This window comes from Amblyomma maculatum, chromosome 2 (assembly GCF_055883805.1).
Source record: "Amblyomma maculatum isolate TAMU_Amacu chromosome 2, ASM5588380v1, whole genome shotgun sequence".
Taxonomy (NCBI): domain Eukaryota; kingdom Metazoa; phylum Arthropoda; class Arachnida; order Ixodida; family Ixodidae; genus Amblyomma; species Amblyomma maculatum.
The window spans coordinates 129,121,120-129,133,002 of NC_139345.1; the positions used below are offsets into that span (position 1 = coordinate 129,121,120).

Below are 11,883 nucleotides of genomic sequence, written 5' to 3' on the forward strand. Positions count from 1 at the left end.
TGAAAATCAACAACGGCAGTCGTTCTTCTAGATATTCCCCTTTTTTTACATTCGTTGCAGTCGCTGTAATAGCACGTTTAAACGAATTGCCTGAGTTCGAATACTTGTGCAGCGCGCGTCGGCCTAAGCGCGAATACGAGCCAATTTATAGATAGCCCTTTGCCTTCGAATCTGCTCAACTATCGTCAGCACCACTCATTTCGCATATACTGAAGTTCTTGAGTAATATTGTACCGAGAGGTGGGTTTCACAGTGGAGCGTTATTCCGTTTACGAAAGCAAGCCTGCTGTCTGTTGCGTGTTCATAACTGTTGTGCAAATGCGCTCGTATCGCCGGTTTCTTTGACATGCGCGACTGCAACACAGGGCTGTTTTGTTGATATGAAATACTTTCATCTTTCGTTTTCGAAGCGATGTGGTGGCCCTGAACCAGAATGAGAAAGCTGTGGCATGCCGACGGGAAAACGTCTCCAGAATGGGCAGCACAGCCAGCCGCTCCGTCGGGTTGGCAAATTACGTTCGCCTGTACGATTACTGAAGCACTCGATACCTCCCACCCGCTGCAACAACAGCGAAAATTGACTGATTAGCCGCGTGGCAGTAACCATGTTCTAACCGAGTGGTTATTGCAACAAGATACTCTACCCCGCTGTCACCGTCATCCAGTTCCTGGGTGGTACAGCAGCGGGGAACTTGCCTATGCATTTTTCCCTCGAAGTAATAAACTAAACAGGACTGTTTTTAATTGAAAAAGACAAGACTCTGCATGGAATCTTTGCTTTTTGCATGCACCGCCCTATCGTTGGCAGTTTAGAAATGTAAAACGAACCAGCCCGGAAACATAGGTTGCTGAACAACAAGCCCGTTGCAGAGCACTGGCTCTCAGCTTGTACGTAGTAAAGTCCAACATGAAAGCAGATAAATAAAAAGGCACCGTACACTTAGTGCCAGATAGCTACCAATTTTATTGCGGTTTGCTTATCATTCATTAGTTCATAGTATGCAGAGAAAAATTTGAGAAGGGTAATGAGGTGGACTATCACTTCTCGGTGGTCACCTCAGCTGTGCCGCGAGAGAAGATATGTGCCAAAGCAGAAATAAGATGCCCTTGAGAATGGTAGGCCTTCCCTTTAATCCATTTCATGCTTATACCTACTCTCAGCGAGGAGGTCAACTTTTTTGTATTAATTGCATCTGATCGGCCTTCAGCCAAGGCAAGGCTGCAGTGAATGACATAATTTATCATTTTGACCATGTCTTACATCATTCTGGTGCTGTTGCCACATGTTACCTTCATTTTATCTCAGCCAAATATTCATGGTACCAGTTTCATTCATGCAATACTGTGCTTTTTCGTCTTCTTATGTTCTCTGCGTGCTGCTTTTTTTAGGCGGCTGCACCTATACCCACCCAAGCCTTCAAGACAAATGGTATGATGACACGAAGTTATGGCCAAATCTGGCAAGCGGCCACATTGTTTGTTACCTAATCAAAACTAAAGCCCGTGACCTCAGGGAGGCCGAAGCATTCAAGAGCCTTGACCTTGACATATAATTACATGCAGAGTGGCAAGTTCTCTGCTACCAAATGAGCGAAGACATTGTGTGCCTCAAAGCAGAAGGGCGGCAATTGCAGGCGATTAACAAAACGCCATGGCTAGCCTGGGCCTGCGTCAAAGCAGCGGAACAAGTCTTGACAGCCGGCTGCAATTGCATGGCAGGGAAGGCACATGTGTTCAACCATACTAATTCGCTGTTGTGGAAAGTTGACATAGCTGTGCAACATGGCCTCACTGGACACACATACACAGAGTCGCAACAGCATGGAACCGAGGCACAAAAAGAAATGTCGAACCAGCTTTGGTTATTGTTAGACTTGCATCTTGTGTATTTATAAAGAATTACATGAAAAAAATTCATGTTTGTGGCCAGAAAGCTCTGAAACCTAATAATAACAACAAAATTGTCAATGCTACAGTTGTAGAAAAAATGCACACATCAGGTATCTTCACTTTGTTGCCTTACGATATGCTTTTTATGTTTGTATGCTTAGGTCAGCTGCCTCAATCTAAAAGACTGGCTGCAAAGTAATTGTTAGTCTACATGACTGAAGCAAGTTTGTAGAACCATACTTTGCTACACTGCTGTGGTGACTGACCACTTCAACATAAAAATATTCAAAACATAACGTCGGACAGTCTTCTGAAACCTTCAGGCTGCAGCTGCGTCTTGGCAAGTTGTGCCTTTCACAGAACGCAGAAGCAACTTCAATAATTCAGTTGCAAGCAGGCACAGTCTTTATGTCCCTTTCTCGTTTTTTTTTTTGCACAAAGAAAATGAACCCTTTATTTTCTAGTCACAGAAAAGGGTTTATTCACATGTTTCTTCTTTTTTTTCTTGTTTAGGTGGCCGCAAAAGCAGCTGGTGCCAGAAATAGTTCAGAACATGTGGCTGGATTCGAGATAATGCTGGACAGGCCCCCTTGCTATTTCAACCTGTGCAGTATGATTGCAGCTGGCCAAGAACGTCAGCACAGTGTGCTACAGCAGCTGAGAATTAATTGCCGCATCCATGGATATCGAAGCAGCAACAGAAGAACAGACAGTGTAATACATGGTTTCTTCATCTGCATGGGGCCAACGGAGGTATGTTGCTTGGTGTGCAGAAAGAGGATCTATTTATGGACACACATGTAAAGGCTCTAAAGAGCTTTTTGAAAAGGTAGTGCTTCCCAGGCTGTAACAGCAGCTTGATCAGTGATGCAGCAGTCATTTTAATAAGCTGAGTTCCTTGTACCAGTTCGGAAATCAACATCACTGTACAGTGTCTTATAAATGTTTCATATTAGTATGCTATGTATATGTTTGGCTTCAAATGGGACTACTGTGATAAAGGTGTGTACGTCTATTTTATTCATCTTTTTTAATTAAATGACCCCTGATGTTGGAGAGCCCGGCGCACACAAAAACAATTCTGTTTATGTGCTTCCTGAACTTAATTGCCAGAGCATGCTTGAAGATTCGATAAGTTTTTCTCCTATTTATCGCTCTTTCTACGTGTATTCGCACTGACGCTGTCCTCCTTGCGCTTGTTACTTCCTCATCGGAAAGTTGGGTCTTTCCTTAAAGTGAAGATAAAACCCCTTTGAGCTTAAGAAAAAAGAAAGTAATGTGTTCTTTTGTAAACTTGAAATACAAACTTCTGGTGAAGGCTGGTGTGTTCATGTTCATGCCTCGTGCTGCAAGGTGAGGCTCGAGCTTAAAGCCTCTTTCGACCATAATGTGGTTCCCTGGAAGGAGGTAATCTGTGACGCCGCATGTTCTCACAATATGCTTGTCCGAGGCCTTTCCGCCATACACATCTGACACAAAAATAAAAAAGCCATTGGGGGCTATAACAGTTAGAAATTTCACTGTGTTGGAGTCTTTGTATGAGCTATAGCTCTGCGCTCTAGCGAGCAACTTCCTGGGCCTTCGGAGCAGCACCTCCGTACAATCAAAGATGGATGTGGTGCGACCATAACCACTTTTGTTGAAGCTTTGCGGCATGCTGTCATAAATAGCTGTTCTTGGAAGCGAAACCACTACATCTTTCATTATGTTCTCCAAATGGTGAAGCATATTTGTGAACATTTATGACACACTTGCCACAGAAATCTCAAATCTCCTTGCAAGGTCTGCACAGATCAGACCAAGCCTAAGCTTCATGAGCGTCAAGAGTAGCCGCTCTTTGAGACTTAGTCATCGAAACTTTAGCGTCCATCGCTTGCTGTTTAACATGTTTGTCAAATACTGCGGTTGAAACTCCTGTGCAGAAGAGTATGTCCTCTGGTGTCAGGTATTGGGAACAAATACCTTTAATGGCAAACGAAATGCTTAAACAGTGATTCGTTGATGCATATGTGTGGTCAGTTGATGTTGTCTCCCATTGTGTAGAGTTTTCTTTTGTTTCGACCTGCAATAAAAAAATTTAGCCTAGTCACATTTGAGTTATTTTTGAGGCCACATTTGAAGTTAGGAAAACAGGAGTACCTTTCTTGTTTTTTTTTATCTGGCACGTTTCTTTGGTCTGCTGCCACCTGTTAGCACACAAAATACACCAATTTAGCATCTGCTGCATGTCGAGATGATGTATTGAAAGACCTGCATGCCCACTCACGTCTTCATCATCCGAAAGCAGCATACCAGCTGACACAGCAGCCACCTTTCATAAAATTGAACAAATAGTGATTTTTGTCTCATTTGCAGCCAGGTTGATAAATTTGGAAATCATATGAGCTTACATTTAGTTCACTGCTGTATGAACTGCTTTAAATAGTCTGATGAACAGGAACACCATCCTGAGAAAAAAGAAATTAGTGTATATGTGCCTAGAATCCTCCGCATGCTACTAGGCTCAGTGACTGCGTACATACTGTGAGCCTTCTGTGGACCTTCTTTCATTTGTGCAAATTTCAAGACCGCGATAATTTTTTCAGGGTCTGGACGAATGCCGTCATGGCTGACTAGATGTCCCAATATTTTAATTTCCTTCTGTGCAAAGTGGCACTTCTTGGTGTTGAGCTGAAGGCCCGCTGAAGCGAGACACGTGAGGACCTCATTCAGGCGCGTGAGATGGTCGTTAAAAGTTGACGAAAAGATGACAATGTCATCCAAGTAGCATAAACAGGTTCTCCATTTTAGGCCACGAAGCACAGTATCGATCATCCTTTCAAATGTCGCTGGTGCGTTACAAAGTCCGAAAGGCATAACATTAAATTCGTAAAGGCCATCGGGAGTTGCGAAAGCGGTTTTTTCTTTATCGTCCTCGTGCATAGGTATTTGCCAATAACCCGAGCGGAGGTCCAAAGTCGAGAAATATTCGGCGCCTTGGAGAGAGTCAAGGGCGTCATCAATTCTTGGCATTGGGTATACATCTTTGCGGGTAATTTTGTTGAGTGCGCGGTAATCAACACAAAAGCGTACCGAGCCGTCCTTTTTTTTAACTAACACTACTGGGGAGGACCATGGACTTGTCGAGGGACGAATAATATTGCGATGGAGCATGTCATTTACATTTTCTTCAATTACCTTTCGTTCAGAGAGGGAAACTCGATAAGGTCGTCGGCGAACGATAGAGTTACCTTCAGTAATGATGCGATGGTGCGCAACACTAGTCCGTCCCAGTGGTGGGGAAGTGGCATCAAAAATGGCTTGGTGTTGTCGAAGCAATGTCAGCAGTTCTTGGCGTTGGTTCGGTGCGAGGTTAGGATTAATAGTCTTTGTGAGAACAGAAAGAGAGACGTCTGTCGAAACACGGTGCTGAGGCTGAGGGGCGGTGAGCACCATCAAGGACAAAGGTTGAACATCCACCTTGCAGGGGAGAGAAGTTCCTTTTCGGAGCACGAGGGATTCACGTGAAGTGTTAGTGGCCGCTACTGTCGCTGAGCCGTTGCAGAACCTCACAAGACTAGACGGGAAGGCGATACCGCGTTCAAGATGACGATAAGATGGTGCGATGAGTACGTCCCCGTCAGCGATGTGGTCAGAAACAACGGTAAGCAGTTTTTCGCACTGAGGAGGCAGAACAGTATCAGCGGCGGCAACGAGGGGATGATGTCGTTCAGAAACTTCAGATGAAAAATCGCTTTCTGTCATATGGATAACACGGTCGCCACAAGAAATTAATGCCGAAGCGGTTGACAAAAAATCCCATCCAAAAATTATCAGATGCGCACATGGAGAGAGCACAGCAAACTGCACATGATGGCGGACGCCGTCAATAACAACTCGTACGGTGCACTTTGCTAAAGGGCGCAAAGGGACGTCATTGGCTCCACGGAGTTCAGGCCCATCATATGGTGTCGTAACTTTTCGCAAACGGTAGCACAAATCAGCGTGAATGACAGAAATTGCAGCCCCTGTATCAATTAATGCTTCTACCGGTAATCCTTCAGCGAAAACAGAAATCACATTATACGGGCGATCTGGAGGACTTTTGGTAAGTTCGCAGACTGCAGTTTGACCTCCGGAAACTGCAACGCTTAGTTTTCCGGATGGCGGACAGGGAGAGTTGTTGCGGGTCGGAGAGGGGAAACTGAGCGGCGGTATGGGGATAGGGACCGACGTCGGGACGCATGGGTTCCACGAGGCTCAGACGAGGATTCTGGAGGTGGAGATGATCTTCGAGGTGGGCTGGACATAGGAGGTCGTCGCTGATAATATGAGGGTACGTCACTTTCGAATGCGTCATAACCACGCCGCTCGTTCTGAATACGGCGACGGCAGAAGCGGGATATATGTCCTCGTATTCCACAGTAGTAGCACACTGGGCGAGAGGGGCGCCAGGGTGCGTAATAGTGTGGCGTAGGCTGAGCCGTCGTCACGGCGTTGATGTGGTTGTAGGGCGATGCCAGTTGGGGCGGCGGAACAAAAGGAGGGGGTGATGCTGCGACGTGCGCGTAAGTCGATGCTTGGCGGGGTGCAGGAGGGTCGGACGGCATAGGTCGCGTGATTGTTGCCAGCTCATCTTTAATGATGTTGCGTAGACCGGCGTCATTAGAAGGTACGGAAGAATGATCGCACCCGTGTCGACAGACAGGCTTGAGGGCTTGGAGCTCCTCCCGGATGATGGCTCGAATTAGTGCCCGTAGATCCAGGTCAGCATAGGTCGGGCCTGTAGCAATGCTGGGCTGCAATCGGGAGGACTGCAGCTGGTCGATGCGTTGGCAGGTCGCAATAATGGCGTCAACAGTAGAAGGATTCTGGGCAATCAGGGTATTATAAGCCACAGAATTAATTCCTTTTAAGATGTGGTGTACGCGTTCAGGTTCCGGCATGGTGGGACTAACACGCCGGCAGAGTGCAAGTATGGCCTCTATGTAAGACGCGTACGACTCATCGGGACCTTGGAGGCGAGAGGCGAGCTTGTTCTTCGCGACCTCAGTGCGAACTGCTGGGTCGGCGAAATATTGGCGGAACTGCTGCTTGAATGTTGTCCAGTTAGTGGTGTGGGGTTCGCGGTTAATAAACCAGGTTCTGGCGACCTCAATGAGGTAGAAAGAAACGTTCAGAAATTTTAGAGCGTCGTCCCACCGGTTGTAGTTACTGCAGCGTTCATAGGTGTCCAGCCAGTCATCGACGTCTTCGTCGCGACGACCAGCGAACAGCGGCGGGTCGCGTTGTCGTGCGGGCATAGTCGGAGGGGGTGGTGCAGCCGAGGTAGAGGGTCCTGCCGATTCTTGGGTGCTCTCGGTAGACATAACGATGGTGGCAGGCGGTAAACAGCGACCGGAACGTAGCTCCAGCGAGAGGCAGGGCACAAAACAGCAAGGGGATCAATTCTCACCTCCACCACTTGTGGAAGAAGGCTAGGTCAAGACGGCGAGGTCGTGGCGGCAAGGACAGCGAAGCCTTGTCCAGCGTTTTAATCCGGTCACCAACCCAGGCACGCGCCAGAGCCGGCGCCGCGGGACGATGATGATGGTATGTACAAATGAAAGAAGATGATGATGGCATGTACAAATGAAAGAAGGTCCACAGAAGGCTCACAATACTTACATTCACTTTATTCCTAATGGGCAGGCCGTGCCAGGTATCAGTGGCAAATGGCAGAACCAATTAAGACATTCATAGAACGTTAATGAGTTTGGTGTAAGCCTTTCATCAGTACATACTTAATTTTGGTGACTGTTTGTTGAAATGGTAACCTGTCAACAAACGAAAGAGGACCTGTGAGCCTTTTTTCGCATTATACAGTTTGAAGCCTATGCATCTAAATTAATTTTCTTACATTGTTCTCAGAGGCTGGGAGAAGATCTGCAGTGTCCTCAGTGTTGGAAGACACCTGTAGAGAGGAGAGGGCAAGAATGAGTTGTTACAATATTATAAATGTATATAAACGCATGTATATAAACGACCGAATGATTTCACTTCGGATCCAAGGTCACCCTTTCAACATAACAGTTATCCAAGTCTATGCACCGACCACTACTGCTGAAGAAGCTGACGTTGAGAGATTTTATGCGGACCTACAATGCCTTTTAGACCGCACCCCATCATCAGACGTCGTTTTTCTCATAGGAGACTGGAATGCTAGGGTAGGGAGTGAAGAAATATCCGGAGTTACAGGCAAGTTCGGTCTTGGTGAGCCAAATGAAGCTGGGCAGAGGCTAGTAGAGTTTTGTCAAGAAAACAACCTGACCATAGCGAATACTCATTTTCAACAGCACAACAGGCGCCTGTACACATGGACTTCACCGGACGGTCTGTACAGGACTCAGATCGATTATATTATTTGCCGGCAGAGATGGAGAAGCGCTATACAAGCAGTAAAAACAAGGCCTGGGGCCGATTGTGGCACCGATCATCAGCTTCTCGTTGCCAAGATTAAGCTTCGATTGAGGAAAACGCAGAAAACTAGAAGGCCTTTCAGGTATAATCTGGATCAAATTCCATTAGAATATGCTGTGGAAGTGAGGAATCGATTTCAAGAATTAGATCTAGAAGACAAAGAGCCCGAAGAGATGTGGACCGATGTTCGTGATATAATACAAGAAGTTGCTACTAAGGTAGTTCCAAAACAAAAGAAATGCAAGAAAGCAAACTGGTTATCTGAAGAGGCTTTGCAAATAGCTGAGGAAAGGAGGATGGCAAAAGTTATGGGGGAAAGAGAAAGATACAGGGTTCTCAATGCGGAGCTTCAGAAAATGGCAAGGAGAGATAAGAATGCCTTCCTGAACATACAGTGCCAAGCAGTTGAGGACAACAGCCAATTAAGGAACACAAGAGCTCTGTATAAGACAATCAGAGATATCAAAGGAATCTTCTGTGCTAGGCAAGGACCTCACTGAAGCAGCAGAGATAAAGAAGAGGTGGCAGGAATACACAGAAGAACTGTACAAGAAGGACCCGAATGTGCAAACCCAGCATAAGACGGTTGTGATCACTGATCTCGAGCCGGGCATCCTGAAGAGTGAAGTTGAATGGGCCTTAGCAGCCTTGCTAAGAACAAAGCTAGCGGAATTGATGGCATTCCAGCTGAGTTGCTTCAAAACCTCAACCAGGACGCTGTTAACATTCTGCTTACGTTGTGTCAGAAGATTTGGACAACCCTGCAGTGGCCACAGGATTGGAGGAGGTCAGTTTACATCCCCATTCCAAAGAAAGGTAGTGCCAAAGATAGTTGCAGCTACCGCACGATCGCGCTTATTTCGCATGCTAGCAAGGTGATGTTGAAAATCCTCCAAGGTTTGCTGCAGCAGTATGTGGATCGGGAGCTTCCGGACGTGCAAGCTGGGTTTCGCAAGGGCAGAGGAACTAGAGACCAAGTTGCCAACCTTCGCTGGATCATGGAAAAAGGAAGAGAGTTCCAGAAACCCATCTACTTCTGCTTTATTGATTATGCGAAAGCGTTTGACTGCTTAGATCACAGCAGATTGTGGCAAGCTCTCCAAGAGATGGGAGTTCCAATTCACCTCATCTGCCTCCTCAGGAACCTGTATGAAGGGCAAAAGGCCACAGTCAGAACTGGGCATGGTCTTACTGATTGGTTTCCGATTGAGAAAGGAGTGAGGCAAGGCTGCATACTGTCGCCCTATCTATTTAACCTATAGGCAGAGTGCTTAATGAGGAAGGCCGGTCTGGACGAGTCTTCAGCTGGAGTGAAGATTGCTGGAAAACGTATCAACAACCTTAGATATGCGGATGATACCACTTTAATGGCAGAAAGTAAAGCAGAACTGAAGAGACTTCTGATGCGCGTACAAGAAGAGAGTGAGAAGTTTGGGCTTAAACTGAACATTAAAAAGACAAAGATCATGGCGTCTTGCCCTATCAAGTCCTGGAGCATCAAGGGACAAGAACTGGAAGCTGTGACAGATTTTCTCTTCTTGGGCTCCAAGATTGCCTCGGAAGGAGACTGCAGCCATGAAATTAGGAGACGCCTGCTTCTGGGAAAGAGAGCAATGGTTAGCCTTGACCGCCTAGTAAAGAGCAGAGACATTAGTCTGCCAACCAAGATCCGTATAACTCGTGCTATGGTCTTTCCAGTTGTGATGTATGGATGCGAGAGTTGGACTGTGAAAAAGGCTGACCGCCGAAGAATTGACGCGTTTGAATTGTGGTGCTGGCGAAGACCCTTGAGAGTTCCTTGGACTGCCAGAAGATCAAATCAGTCAATATTGTCGACTATATACCCTGACTGCTCATTGGAGGGTCAAATTCTAAAGTTAAAGCTCAGCTACTTTGGTCATCTGATGAGAAGAGAGGAGTCGCTGGAGAAAGATTTGATGTTGGGAAAGGTTGAGGGTCGCCGGAGAAGGGGTAGGCAACGAACGCGACGGTTAGATGGCCTCCTCGAGGCACTGCAGATGAAGTTATGTGATGTTAGGAAGATAGTGAGAGACCGGAAAGCGTGGCGTGACATGGTCCATAGGGTCACGAAGAGTCGGACACGACTGAACGACTGAACTGATATAAACACAGAAACCACACCACTGCATTTACGTTCCACCCAGAAGCCAGGTCGGCTGTTCGAGATGCAGTAGAAGCTACAGCCCAGAAATAAACACAAGACACACTAATTGTACCTGTGGGGCAATTAAGTTAACATTTGCAGCCGCCTGCATTCTAAATTTACTCTCGAAGGTTGGGAGAAGATCTGCAGCCTTCTCAGTGTCAGAGGACACCTGTAGAGAGGAGAGTGCAAAAATGAGGTGTTACAGTATGATAATAGTCAGCACAGAAACCACACCACTCCATTTAAATTCCTACTAGAAGCCAAGTCGGCTGTTCCAGATGCAGTACAAGCAGTGGCCTAAAAATATGAATAATAAGGCACGCTAATTGTGCCTGTGTGACAGAGTTAATGTGTGCAGCTGCATGCACGCTTGCACTGTTGTTTGGGAGCAGATGTGTGGCCATGTCCTCGCTATTAGGAGGCAGCTGTCAAGACAGCACAATAATCCGCGCACAAGCAATTCATTTCCTGAAGGTCATACAATGCAAAGAGCAGTCTAAAGGTAAAAAGTTCTTACTCAGTTGGCAATTGAATGGCGGCAGGTCGTTGAAGGGTGAGTGCAATGTGGAAAGCAGCAGATGCTAATGTTTCAAACGTAAGAACAGGCAGCGTACAGCATTCATAATCATGGCAAATCTAGTTGCTGCCAGACACACATGCAGAACTGCACTAATCAGTGCTCATGGCAAAAAAAAACTGTATGTGGCCATGCATTTGCAAGCTGAGCTAGTCCATTTAGGTAGCTCAGCCCTGGTGCTAAGCTACCTAGCTTCACAATGGACATGAATAGTGAAATGTTTTATGCTACCATATTTAGGTCATTCTTAGACATTCTTTTTTTCAACGCTTCCCGTTTACTATCTCTGGCAGAAGAAAAGAAATAGAGGTTCTTACATTTTGGGCAGGCACTTGCAGTGTATCGCATGCTTCATCTAGTGCATTACTGTCCTTGTCTTTTTTCTGAAATGAAAATAAAGTTTACGTCACAAAACCTTTATGCTTACACTTGATATGCTCACCTTTCGTTTTGCTGCCGGCGGGATGCAGTCGTCGCGCATCAGGCGCCTGAGGCCGTGGATCACGTGAACGCAAAAAAATATGACTCGTAATCGATCCATAAAGGCACCACTTCTGTCAGCAAGCGTCGGTAAAGTCATGCAGTCACGGGCGTCCATCATCTACTGACTCCTTGCTACAAAAATAAAAGTTTTAAAGAAACTCATTAGCGAAAAAACTTCTAAAACGGCTTATGATGTGAGATAAGCAGTTCCTTAGAACGGGTTTTCGCTCAGACTAGTTTAAAGTGGGTTGAACCGTAATTTTCCCAATACACACGCTGATATTCTGACTGTGCATCAGCTTTAATGCCAACGAATCTGATCATAGCG

At 46.2% G+C, this 11,883-nt stretch overlaps 1 pseudogene; it reads right to left on the minus strand.

Moving 5' to 3' along the window:
- Window positions 1-2,436: 2,436 nt before the first annotated feature.
- On the minus strand, window positions 2,437-11,553 carry LOC146199840 (uncharacterized; annotated as a pseudogene).
- Between the last annotated feature and the right edge of the window lie 330 nt (window positions 11,554-11,883).